Raw genomic sequence first — 13,850 nt, forward strand, 5'->3', positions numbered from 1 at the left:
CTGCCTTACAAGGACATGGATTCAATACCTGAGAAGTCACACATGGCCTTGAACGTTGGGCAGTCCTTTCTTACCTTATGACAGAGGTGAAGTCATTGACGAAGCAGCTGAAGATTGTTAAACCAAGGACGCTACCCCAAAGAACTGAAGACTGCATTATTACCCCCTCCAATTCCTCCCTTCTAATTTAGCTCCCTCCTCCTTTCCCTACTCTCTCTATGTTGTTGTTGTTGCACTGCTCCTGGTGATAGTGCTTGTTAGTTGTTGTTTTAACTCATTATATGGGTGATCTGCAACGATAAAAAAGAAACGCACAAGGAACTCTTACAGAAATATGCTGGAACTGAAATATTGACCTCTAACAACTACCTCTAACTGCCTTTGTACAAGGTGTGAGTCCAACCACAGAATTTCTATAGCGTAGAAGCAGGCTATTCGACCTATCGAGTCTAAACTAAACCTCTGAAGAGCATCCCACCTAGACGCACCCCAGAGGAAACCCACACAGACGAGGGGAGAATGTGCAAACTCCACACAGACAGTCACCTGGGTCCCTGGCACTGTGAGGCAGCAGTACTGACCACTAAATGCTGCCCTTAAACCAGAGGAGAGCGTTCCCACTGAACCACTATGTTTTTAGTTACAAGACATAATCCTACTCATCATATTGCTATTAATAATGGTATGTTGCAGTTGATAACACTCCCTTTTTTTTGCAAGGTTCCTATATTCTAACAGACGATGTTTCTACAATCCAACTTGCAACACCCTACTTTGTAATTTACATTTTAAGTTACAGTATTTCCTTTACAATAATTCCTTATTCTTTAAGTTATCCCTACATTCTAAATGTACCATGCTCCTATTTATGATGGCTCTCTTTACAACTTCCCACCTTTTCATGTACACTACCACATTCCAATCACCTATCATCATTTTTTTAAAATTTACAACATCCCAACATTCTAATTCGCAATGTATGTACTTAGAGTTCCCACATTCTAATTTGCAATATTCCTACATTTCTATTTACAAACATTTTTGTGTTCTAGTTTACAATATTCTTGCATTCCTATTTATAATGGTCCTATGTTCTGACATATGTGCCTATATATTACAGTCCTGTGTTCTAAATTTACTGATAACCCTACATTGCTATTTAAAATATTCCTATGTTCAAATTGATGATATTCCCAAGTTCTAATGTACAATATTCATATATTCCAAATTAAGATATTCTTATGTTCCAACTTTCAATACTTCTATGTTCTTAGATCCAATAGTCATATATGCTTGTTACAATATTTCAATTTAGTGCTTCTTACATTCTTCAATACAATATTTACAACTTTTCCATATATAATTTTGCAGTGTTTCTACATTTTTACAACATTCCCACATTAAGTTATCATAGTCCTACGCTTTAATTCACCATGGAACATTTCAGCTATGAGGAGAGGCTGGGTAAGCTGAGGCTGTTTCTTTGGAGCAAAAGAGGTTGAGGAGGCACCTGAAAGCAGTAAGATGATGGAAGGGAATGACAGGATGGATAGAAAGCAGCTGTTCCTCTTAAGAACAAGGAGGCACATTAAAAGGTGAAAGGTAAAAGGTTTTTGGTAGGGGGGGAATGGGGGAAAGATTGTTTTGCCTAGAGGGTGGTGCCTGGGAGGTAGTTGAGGTGGGTAATGTCACTATCTTTAAAAAGTACTTGGACAAGCATTGAAGTGTTGTAAGATTAAAGGCTATGGGCCTAGAGCAGGCAAACAGGATTAGTGTAGATTGTAGTTTTTTTTGGTGGTACAAACTAGATGGGCCAAAGAGCCTCTTCTATACTGTATGATTCTTTGATTTCCGGTTTACAATATTCCTTCATTCTAAATTTAAGACAACCCTATGTTCAAAATTTACAATAATTTATATTTCTATGTACAATATTCCTATGTTCCAATCTATGATATTCCCAAGTTCAAAATTACAGCATTCAATTAACAATATTTTTGCATTCCAAATTACACTCTTTCTACATTCTAATTTACAATACCCATGCATTCCTGCTACAAGATTCTCATTCACAATGTTACTTACATTTCTCAATGCTATATATTTTTATAACTACCTTTCTATACAGATTTTTCCTGTCTTTATATTCTAAGTTACCGTAGTCCTACCTCTGAAGTTATGAAGTCCCTACATTGTAAATTATAATGCCCGTGTATGAGCTTGTGGTACTGTACATATTAATTTACAATATCTCTACACTCCTGTTACTATATTCCTTTTATTATTTATGAAATTTCTACATTCATGACAATATTCCTGTTTACAATGTTTCTTACTTTCCTCAATACAGAATACTTATACGCTCTTGTAGTTATTTATAATTACTGATTTTCTACATATAATTCTCCTATGTTCTTACATTCCTGTCCACGATGTGCCTCGATTAAATCCTATTTACAATGGTCCTACAGTGGTGTAATTAACGGAGAGCGGTGCTGAGGTCTGCCACATTCTACAGTAAGAGAAAGGTTGACCTTTGAATGGAAAAGTGTTGAGAGTGAATATTCAGCATTCTCGGATTGAGACTGAGAGCAGTGTTTCTAACTGAAGGTCCCGCTGATGTTACAAGCCTACAGTACCAGCCAAAGAGGGTTTTGTTTAACTCAGCCTGGTCATTGTTGAAGAATTGCTAGCTGCGTGCCATAAATATTTAGATGAATTTCATGACCAGAAAATTCCTCACAAAGAAGAGTTTACAACTTTTTCTATTTTGGGCTTTTCTGGTCAGAAGAATCATATTTGGTGGTGCCTTAAGTCATAGACTGATAACAGAAACTGCTTTAAAACATGATGTATCTCAGCCATAATGCAGATCTGAATTGTTTAAGGCATTTATTAAAGAAGGCAGATATAGGTGGGCTCCAGAGGTCAGCCCCCTCACTTGAACTTGCTCTTCTGAGCTGATCAATCGTGACGATTTATTAATTAGTGCAGAATGTCATGCTTGTTGGCTTTAAAACCAACTGGCACAACACTCCTTATCTTAAAAATATTTCCCCTTTGTTGACCCCTTGGCCAAGGGCAAAGTTTTTCCTACCTATGCCCCTCAGAATTTTATACTCCTCAACGTGACTTCCCCCTTAGCCTTCTCTGCGCCAAAGAAAACAACACCAACCTATCTAGTTTCTCTTCACAGCTGAAACATTACAGACCAGGCAACATGCCAGTGAATCCCCTCTGTCCCTTCTCTAGTGAATCATATTAATCTTATAGGCTGACGATCAGAATTGTATGCAGTACTCCATCTATAGCTTAACCAACTTAACATATAGTTCTATCATTAACTGTTTTAGTATTCAAATGCCTTGACTAATAAAGGCCAGCATCCCAAATGTTTTAACCACCTTATCTACTTGTCCTGCTGCCTTCAAGGATCTATGGACATGCGCACCAAAGTCCTTCTGATCATCTGTACTTTCTAGAATCCTACCATTCAATGTGTACTCCCTTGTCTGGTTAGTCCTCCTAAAATGCATCGCCTGATCACTACTTTCTGTCTGATTTTGTTAGATGCAACCTGTCTGGCTCATACGGGTCCACCTCCCCAAACGAGTTCCAATAGCCAAGGCATAGAACACAGAACCCTCATAAGTATGGAAAGAGGCCATTTGGCCCATCCAGTCTGCATCAATCCTCCCAAAAGCATGCACTCAGACCCAACCCCCTACTCTATTCCCATAACCCAATATTTAGCATGGCAAATCTACCTAACCTTCACATCTTTGGATTGTGGGAGGAAACTGGGACACCTAGTGGAAACCCACGCAGATGTAGGGAAAACATGCAAACTCCAATGTCACCCAAGACTAGAAATCAAACCCAGGTCCCTGGCACTGTATGGCAGCAGTGCTAACCACTGAATAACCATGCCGCTCAGTCTAAAACCATCCCACCTGCTATTTGCCTGCACACTACTATTTCTTCACTCACCATACACAGCATTGAAAGTGAGCCGGGGTGACTATCTTGAGGCCCTGATTCTTTCATTCTTTCTTAGTTACCAAAAATCCTTGTCCCTCTTTCCAACTATTCCGTTTGCACAGAGATGGATCATGACTACTGCCCGTTTACCCTTCCTCTTCAAGGGTGGTCTACACTACATGAGAGGGATAGACAAGGTGAATAGCAAAAAGGTCATTTCTCTAAGCTAGGGAGTATCAAAACTACGGGGCATTAGGTTTAAAGGTGGGAAGAGAAAGATTTGAAAGGGACCCGAGGGGAAACTTTCTTTGGTGGTTTGTATGCGGAATGAACTGCCAGACATAGCGGTAGATGCAGGTACAGTTACAACATGTAGAAGACATTTAGACAGGTCAATGAATAGGGCAGGTTTAGAGGGATATAGGTCAAACACAGGCAAGTGCAACTAGTTTAGATTGGGAAAGGTGGTCAGCAGAGACATGCTCTATAACTACTGAGTCAAAACTATTTGCAATCTTGAAAGAAGGCTAATGGGCAACCAAATAAACGTCTTTAAAATTATGAAAAGTTAGCTGGGTTGGTTGAACAATTGGTTTGCAATGCAGAGTAACATCAACATGAGTTCAATTTTTGCACTGGCTAAGGTTGCCCTGAAAGAATCTCCTCCTCAATCTGTCCCTTCCCCTGACATGTGATGCCCCTCAGTTTAAACAACCCCCAGTCTCTCCAATGAGAGCAGCATTATGGTCTGCTAGGACTATGGTGACTTTAGCTTAACAGAATGGTCCAGATCTCCCAGTGAGAAGATTGTTGTTGCTGTAAGAGACAGGACATGGTTCAGGATGATGCTATGCAGCAGACACCCTGGGAATTGCCCTGCATGTTGGAATTTCCAATGGGAAATTACTTGGAATCTGGGCTCCTCTGAAAAATTTCTCAACCCTGAATTAGAGTCATCAACTTTGGAAGCTTCCGGCAGGCCTGCTACAATAGTAACCCGGAAACAGCAGAGGAATCAAACCTGCTCTAACTCTTGGGTAACTTGAGTTTTGTTAAAGATTTTGTTGAGAGATAGTAAGAACTGCCAATACTGGAGTCAGTGCGGAGCTGGAGGAACACAGCAGGTCAGGCAGCATCAGAGGAGCACAAAAGCTGATGTTTCAGGCCAGAACCCCTTTTTCAGAAATGTTTTGTTGAAGCGCTTTGACTTGAGTTCCTCAGGACAATTCACAACAATACCAATTTAAGGGGAAAAATAATATTTACACTGTATGAAAGGAGATTGTGATTGGTTGGCAAGTGAACTCTTAGAGGCACTCTCCTCTTGAGTAGTAAAAACATTGGTCAAAGAGAAAACCAAAGTAAGATGCAAAGCAAAAGGCAAAAACTTGCCTTTTAAGTTGATCAAAATGCAAGTTTTGTGCTACATCTGCAACTCATTACTGTGCCCCACTCAAAGTTCCCGGACAGAAAGGTCTAGACCAAGGTTACTACTTATGAACAGATGCAAAAGTAGGAGGTCACTAATAGGTGATGGTAATAAAGGAAGTTCAGAACATTTACACAATTCATTCCTGGGATGAATGCCTCATTGAGAGGAAAGGTTTGGCCTTCATCCATTAAAAGAATGGGAGGTGACCTAATTGAAATATACAAGGTCCTGAGGGGACTTGATAGGCTGGATACAAAAGGACACCTTTTCTTGTGGAGGGGACTAGAACTAGGTAGAGAAGTGTTTTATTTTAAGATAGAAAATAGGAGGTCTCTAGGTCGGTGAAATTCTCACCCCAGAAAACAGAAGAAGCTGGGCCATCAAAGTTATTTAAACGTCAAATCAGAACTGAAAACAGGGAAGTGGAATTGAGAACAAAAACAAAAAGTCGCTGGAAAAGCTCAGCAGGTCTGGCAGCATCTGTGGAGGAGAAAACAGAGTTAACGTTTGGGGTCTGGTGACCGTTCCTCTGTGGAATTGAGGCCACAATCAAATCAACCATGATCTTACTAAACAGGTAGATTTGAAGGGCCAAATGGCCCTCTGCCATCCTACCCTATAACAGAACTAGATAGGATCGATACAAGAGGAGAACATTTCTGAAAACAGGCAGGGAGTCCAGAACCAGGGACCACAGTCCAAAGAAATGGGGGAGATTATTTACAACCGAGAGGAAGAAACTTCTCCACCTGGAGAAAAAGGTAAGCCTGTGAAATTCACTACCGCAGAACGCAGTCAAGGCCAAGACATTGTATCCTTATTTTAAAGGGGAGTTGGATACAGCACTTAGGAGTTAAAAGGAGTCAAAGGACATGGGAGAAAAGTAGGACCAGGCTTAGACAACCAGCCATGATCATAATGTATGGTGGAACAGTTCTCAAAGAACTGAATAGTCTAATTTGCTTGTGTTTTCTAGTATTTCAGAACCCCCTTCCCATCTCCCATTTCTAAAGAAAGTTCTAGGCCTGAAGCAATCCTACTAGCCTCACCCTGCCACCTTGACCTGTCCGTCCTCCCTGGACTGATCTATCCCCTCCCTAACTCCCCACCTACACTCACCTTTACTGGCTCCATCCTCACCTCTTTGACCTGTGTTGCCTCTCCACCTATCCACTTCCCCCTTCCCTATTTATTTCAGAACCCCCTTCCTCTCCTGCCTTCTGAAGGAGAACCTAAGCCTGAAGCAAGCAATTCCTACTATCTCTAGACCTGAAACATAAACTTTCCTACTCCTCTGATGTAGTTTGGCCAGCTCTACACCTTGTTATCACAGATTCTCCAGCACTGGCAGTTCTCATCACTCTTTGGGTAATGAGGTAGTAGGAATGTGGAACTACTTACATAGGGAGTGTCAAAATTGGTGGCACAGATAGAGTAACAAGGAACTTACATAAGCATAAGGAAGAAAACGGTTAGAACTCAAATACAGCATTAAAGACTGACATCGGCTGGTTGGGCTGAATGGCCTGACTTGGTACTAATGTTCTGTGTGTTAATCCCAAACTTAGAATTAGAGTTGAAGGTTCTAAAACCAATTCTATTTTCCAAAGCTAGGGAATATAAAGCCTCTACAGGATCAGAGGCATCTGCATGGCAGAATATGAAGTCTGCCCAGTCAAGGAGTTGCCTGCAATAGGACCATCCCCTCAACACAAACATAGATCCAATATCAGAATAGTGAGGATATTTTGCTACAATAACTCAAACCTCAAGTGGCTACAGTTCACTTTTTCAACCTTCCAGAACCCACTTATTTCCTTCTCTCTAAATCAACTAGTGTTAAGTTTTGTTCCTCTCCCTCCCAGTAATCATTTGGGAACTCTGGAAGATGTTGTTAACAGTCACTGGAACTGAAAGAGTTAAATCTGTTTGCAATTTAAACAGGCAAGATGTTTACTTCCAAGTTTAGAGATTTAAGGGGTGTTTTAATTGAAGTATTTAACATGATTAAAGCAGTATATCAGAAAGACGGATAAAGGGAATTTTATTTTCTACAGACATTGAGCTTAGTGCCAGCCAAAATATTGATCAGCTCAATGTCACAGCAAACAACGACCAACTCCTCCAGCTGCCTTCATACTTGTCACTAATTCTCTACAGTGCACTCAATAGTGCAGCCTCACTGGTCTGGTACAAATACGCTGGCTGCCCCCAGAGATTCCATCTCAGTTCATGTCCATTCTGCGCCCCCAACATTCCTCTGAGCTGTTGCCTGTAATTGTTCCATTGTTTCCTGAATTATTATTTCAAAGTGGACGACTTCAGTCAGTCATTTGACATGCCATCAAATTATGCATCTTGTACATTTTGGGGGGGTGGGGCTAAAACAGTGAGTGAGAACAGAATTTTAATAGGAGTCTACTGAAGTCAATTAAAATTTGAGACAGCAAATGAAGAGAAGTGGTTTTCAGTAACGAATCAAAATTTAAATTAAAAAATGATTAAAAACAAAATCAGAGGATAAAAAGAGGATTTGGAGAGAACAAGACTTAGTAAGAAAGTTAAAGTACAAACAAAGAGTTTGGAATAAGCTGAAGTTTGATCTGGGAGACTTGGTTTTTGAACCTGACAGAAGGATCTATGCACAAAACAAGCGCTTCTCAATAAAAAAAAGAGGAGTGTCCTGGGCATTTTCAAATCAAAAGCAAATAGCCATAACAACTCAAGTGTTTCATTTTGATTAAGTACATTAATCAAATTTATTGACCCTTCAGTAGCTTAGCTGTAGGCTGTGAAAGAGATTTCTGGCCACCAGATTGACTCCAGTTCAATTTAGGAATAGATATAGTTATAATAGACATAGATATAGATATAGTTATCAACTCTGCATTAGACATATTACCAAACAATGTATTCCAAAATGTTCTATTGCACAACCTCTTGATACCCCACTCCACACTGTCTGATCAAAATCAGAACATCAGACAAAAGAAACAGGATTTTAAAACGCTCTGCAATTGTTCCCTCCACCCCCTACTCTTGGTTGGTACCCTTAACAGTGCTAGAAACTAAAATTTATTTCTGGGCAATCTGTTAGACAATTCTGGAATGTGGACATGCCCTAATAGCAGATCAGAGCATTATGCTACAGTGGCAATAGTGGTCAATAATTTGCAATGAGAGGAAGATTTGGCAGTAAATGGCTTAACTAGAGTTATAGCAAATGCAGGCCAATCCTACACATGGGATCTCCAAATTGCAGGTGGGAATGAGTGGGGATATTACTTGGGCAAAACATTAGAAAAGAAATTGGATTGCAAGACCATTGAGGTCAGAATAAAAAAAAGTTCCTTATCTGGGGTTAATAAAAAGCAAGATCAGGAGCAGTAGAGAGCTTACACAGACAGAAGAAATGACAAACTGTATTAGAGGTTGAAATCAGCAGAAGGTTAAAATAAGGAAGAACACAAAGGCAATATGAAATAGGAGGTACAATTCTAAAGGGGATGCAGGACCTGGGTGTATAATGTGAAAAGATCATTGAATGTAGTAGGACTGGAGGAGAGAGCAGTTAATACAGCATGGTGTCCTTAGCTTTATTAATGGGATTTAAGAACACATGAGCAAAGAAGTGATGCTGAACTTATACAAGGCAATTTTGTTAGAATTCAGTTGTACTATAGAAAAGATGTGAATGCATAGGAGAGAATGCAGAAGCAATTTACAAGAATGGTTCCAGGAACAAGAAACTTCAGATCTAAGGATAAGTTGAAGAGGTTGGGACTGTCCTCCTGGAAAAGAATGTGGCCGAGAATAGATTTGATAAAGACCTTCAAAATATGAGCATGGATAAGCTGTTACAGCTCAAAAAAAAGGGAACAAGAGACTGTAAATGTAAAGTGATGTGCGAATGAAACAAAAGGTGAAGCATGGTAAACTTCTGAGTGGTTAGGGTGTGGAATGCACTGCCTGGAAATCTGGCGGAGGTAGATTCAATCGAGGCACTCAAGAGGGCATTGGAGGATTTGGACAGGAATGGTGTGGAAGGAAGGAAAGCAAGAGATTGGCACTAAGTAATGATGCTTGAAGAGCCTGTGTAATCATGGTGGGCTGAATGGCCTCCTGTACTAGAACAATTCTGGTGATTCAGTACAGAGCGGGGAGGGGCAAGCGAAGATAAAAATGTTAGTTGGAAGGTCCTAAAAAAAAAGGAATGTTACGTCTAATCCACACTTCTGTCCCTACAAAACGGAACAACAAAAGCGCTTTGGAAACCTAGTGTAGGTGCTTATAATAGGACACAGGCAGTTTGCAGAAAATTCCCTTTTCTCCTCAGTAGCAAAAGTATTGGAAATTCTTAGGTTGCAACTTTTCTTAAAAAAATTTGCTTTCTTAGAAGAGCAAACTATTATTAGAGTCTTAATTACTTGATAATTTTGCTATTGGATGCAGCCGTTAAGGCAGGCAAAAAAAAAATTTATAGGGATTCTAAGTCACATGCATGTCAGACCAGGCAAGAGTGAGAGATTTCTATCCCTAAATGGAAATTTGTTGTGAAAATTAATTCAGTTCATTAATGAGGGGTCACTCGAGACAGCTTTTAATTCGATATTCACGGATTCACATTTCACCATGAGCTACAGTGGGAGTCAGACCAATGGCCCCAGACCATTAGCCAGATCTCTGGATGATCTGACCAATGACCATGCATTAATGGGATTGACTGCCCAACAGAAATCACATTTCTTTGAACTCATCCAATTCTCTTTGGAAAGTCACCATTGTCTCTACCTCTTCCACTCACCAAGCAGAGCATTCCAAATGCCAACTACTAATTGCACAGATTTTCCTAACCACATCACTGCTTCATTTGGCTGACCATTTTGTCGTCGTTTGGTTTTTGAAGATTCCAATGGGAAGGGTTTCTTATGTATCCTATCCGGATTCCTTGCAATTTTGACCATACCAAGGCTCCTCCCAACCCCCTCTTCTCCAAAATGAACGTCTGGACTTTCATGTGAATAAAGAGAAACAGTCTGCTGTTTGGCTAAGTCCTCAATCTAACAGAGGACTCAATAGTCGAAGCCAGATGTGAAGATTTCTGAACATTTCCAGGTATGTTTAGGAGAACAGGTGCGAATAGATTAGAGCCCACCCAGAGAAAGAACAATCTCCTGCAGGGGACCATTTCCCCACTCACCTCCCCCCAATCTCCACTACATTTCAGACCAGTTAGCCATCTTGAAACTGGAAAGCTGTTCAAGGTGAAGGGCCATGTGAGTGTGAGATCCAAGATCAAACTATATTCACACATAAAATGTTAAGCAATGCACATTATCTATACAATGCACTGCAGCATCTTACAAATCCACAAACACAGGGGAAGCAGTGGCCTAGTGGCATTATTGTTGAACTATTAATCTAGAGATCCAGGTATGTTATAAGAATACAGGGTGACTTGGACAGCCTAGGTGAGTGGACGGATGCATGGCAGGTGCAGTTTAATGTGGATAAATGTGAGGTTATACACTTTGGTGGCAAGAACAGGAAGGCAGATTACTATCTCAATGGAGTCAAGTTAGGTAAAGGGGAAGCACAATGAGATCTAGGTGTTCTTGTACATCAGTCAATGAAAGCAAGCATGCTGGTACAGCAGGCAGTGAAGAAAGCTAATGGCATGCTGGCCTTCATAACAAGAGGAATTGAGTACAGGAGCAAAGAGGTCCTTCTGCAGTTGTACAGGGCCCTGGTGAGACCCCACCTGGAGTATTGTGGGCAGTTTTCGTCTCCAAATTTGAGGAAGGACATTCTTGCTATTGAGCGAGTGCAGCGTAGGTTCACGTGGTCAATTCCCAGAATAGCGGGACTATTGTATGTTGAAAGATTGAAGCGACTGGGCTTGTATACACTTGAGATTAGAAGGATGAGAGGGGATCTGATTGAGGCGTATAAGATTAAGGGATTGGACATTCTGGAGGCAGGAAGCATGTTTCCACTGATGGGTGGGTCCAGAACCAGAGGACACAGTTTAAAAATAAGGGGTAGGCCATTTAGAACAGAGCTGAGGAAAAGCTTCTTCACCCAGAGAGTGGAGGATATATGGAATGCTCTGCCCCAGAAGGCAGTGGAGGCCAACTCTCTGGATACTTTCAAGAAAGAAATAGATAGAGCTCTTAAAGATAGTGGAATCAAGGGTTATGGGGATAAGGCAGGAACAGGATACTGATTGTGGATGATCAGCCATGATCATAATAAATGGTGGTGCTGGCTCGAAGGGCCAAATGGCCTGCTCCAGCACCTATTGTCTATTGTAATTTCCAGAGACTTAAGTTCAAATCCAACATCAGATGGTGGCATTTGAATTCAACAAATATCTGGAATTAAGAGTCTAATGATAACCAGAAATCCGTTGCCAATTGTCAGGAAAAATCCCCATCTGGTTCCTTAATGTCCTTTAGGGAAGGACACTGCCAACCTTACCTGGTCTGACCTATGTGATTCCAAATCCACATCATTGTGGTTGACTCAAGCACCCTCTGTGCAATTAAGGATAGGCAATAAATACTGGCTACCCTCATTCTGTGAATGAATTGTCAAAAAAAGTAGGACAGGGTCTGTAACCTGTGGCTCGAGATTAATGTGGCTCTTAAATGTTACATTTGCAGCACCAAGTCTTTAGATCAAATATTTAAAAGCCTAAAAACCCAGAGCTATTTTCTCATTGCGGTATTAAAAAGGTATGTTGTGCTGTACCTTACAGATGCAAATATTTTTTCAACAAGTCATATAGCTCCAGAGTTTTGGATTGCGCCTTTGATTCGAGGAACAGGTTTTTAAATGGTTGTGACTGCTTCTAATGTAGTGAATTACAACTTAAATCAACATTTGGATAAACTGAATGTACTACTATTTTGTAGGGGGAGGGGCTTAGATTAGTTCACAGGTCAGCACAACATCGAGGGCCGAAGGGCCTGTTCTGCGCTGTATTGTTCTATGTTCTATTAGCAGCTTTTTAAAAAACCATGTAACTTCAGATAAAAACCAAAGATGCAGAGAAAAATGGACAACAAGTCACAAAAGTCAAAAATGCAGCAAGAAAATTAAATTTTCCTATCAACTCAAATTCATGCATTATGCATGCAAGTTACATATTATATCAGACAAACTGCGCCATGACTTAATTTGTTTGCAGATGCAAATTTTTTTTTAAATCTTGCAGCATCAAATAGGCCAGTTCTCAGCATGGACTGATTTTCTTACGAGGAGAGTATTCATTGGAGTTTAGAAGAATGACAAGGTAGATGTATGGATGTTGTGTTTCCCTTTATGGAAAGTTTGGGACCAGAACGTATAATCTCAGGGCAAGGAGCTAGCAGCCAGAACAAATTTCTGAGCACCAACTTCTGCATATTCAGTACGCTGTAGAGGACTGCCGAAACTACATTAATTATATTTAAGGCTGAGAGCGAGCAAGTGCTATTTTTAAAATCAGTAACAGAATCAAAAGGTAATGGAGGAAGACAGGAAGAGAATTCAGGATCATCAGATCAGCCATGGTCTTATTAAGCAGCACAGCAGACTTAAATGGACTGAATGGCCCATTTTTGCTGGTCTTATTGTATTACTTTCTCTGAAAAGGATTCTTCAGCAAAGTAATATTCCCAAACACTAGCCAACAGGAACAACGGCAACAGCAGGACAGGGCTAATGTTCCCTCCATGCTGTAAACCATCAAAGCTGGCTATGTCTGCAAATAGTCATTCCTTGGCACTGGGTCAAAAAAAAAATTGTGCAATTGCCTAATCCAACACTGAGTCCCTTCAATAGAACAGTTCAAAAAGTGGCCCAGTAATACCTGTTGGAAACTTAAGCCTAGGTAACAAAAACAGCTGTGTTCAACAGTCACATCAAAAATTAGTCTAAGCTCTTTCACATCTTACTGAAAAGCTTGCCTAGCTCCAGCTAGCATTTTCTTTGGTCAGTTCTGTTCCTGACCGCCACTGTCAAGCTCAACAGGTTAAAGGGCAATGAACTCCTCCCAAACATCTTGCTATCTCCACAACTTCATGTACTTCCTCTAAAAAAAGGACAAAAGGCACAAGAGAAATAATCTATAATAAGCAGGGTTTTTCCGGCGGCAATTCACTGTCTCTAATTCCTGAATTAGTAATTGCACCAGAGGGGTTATGCAACAGGCTCCCTTCCGTTACCAAAAATAAGTTTAATTGGAAACTTGCTCACTTGGCAATCTAGAGAGTTTCTGTAACAAGGAACAGAGGAAGGCTGCTGTGGTTAGGGATTAAATCCAGATGCTATTTCAGTCCTGATCAAGCCCAAATTTAAAGACTATCTGCACAGCCCAAAAAAAGTTCCCTGCAGTAAAAAGTTAGTTTGTCCTTTCTACCAATAAACAGGTACATTCTAGCACTTATTTAGC

The sequence above is a fragment of the Stegostoma tigrinum genome, chromosome 39 (genome assembly GCF_030684315.1).
Source record: "Stegostoma tigrinum isolate sSteTig4 chromosome 39, sSteTig4.hap1, whole genome shotgun sequence".
Classification (NCBI taxonomy): Eukaryota; Metazoa; Chordata; class Chondrichthyes; order Orectolobiformes; family Stegostomatidae; genus Stegostoma; species Stegostoma tigrinum.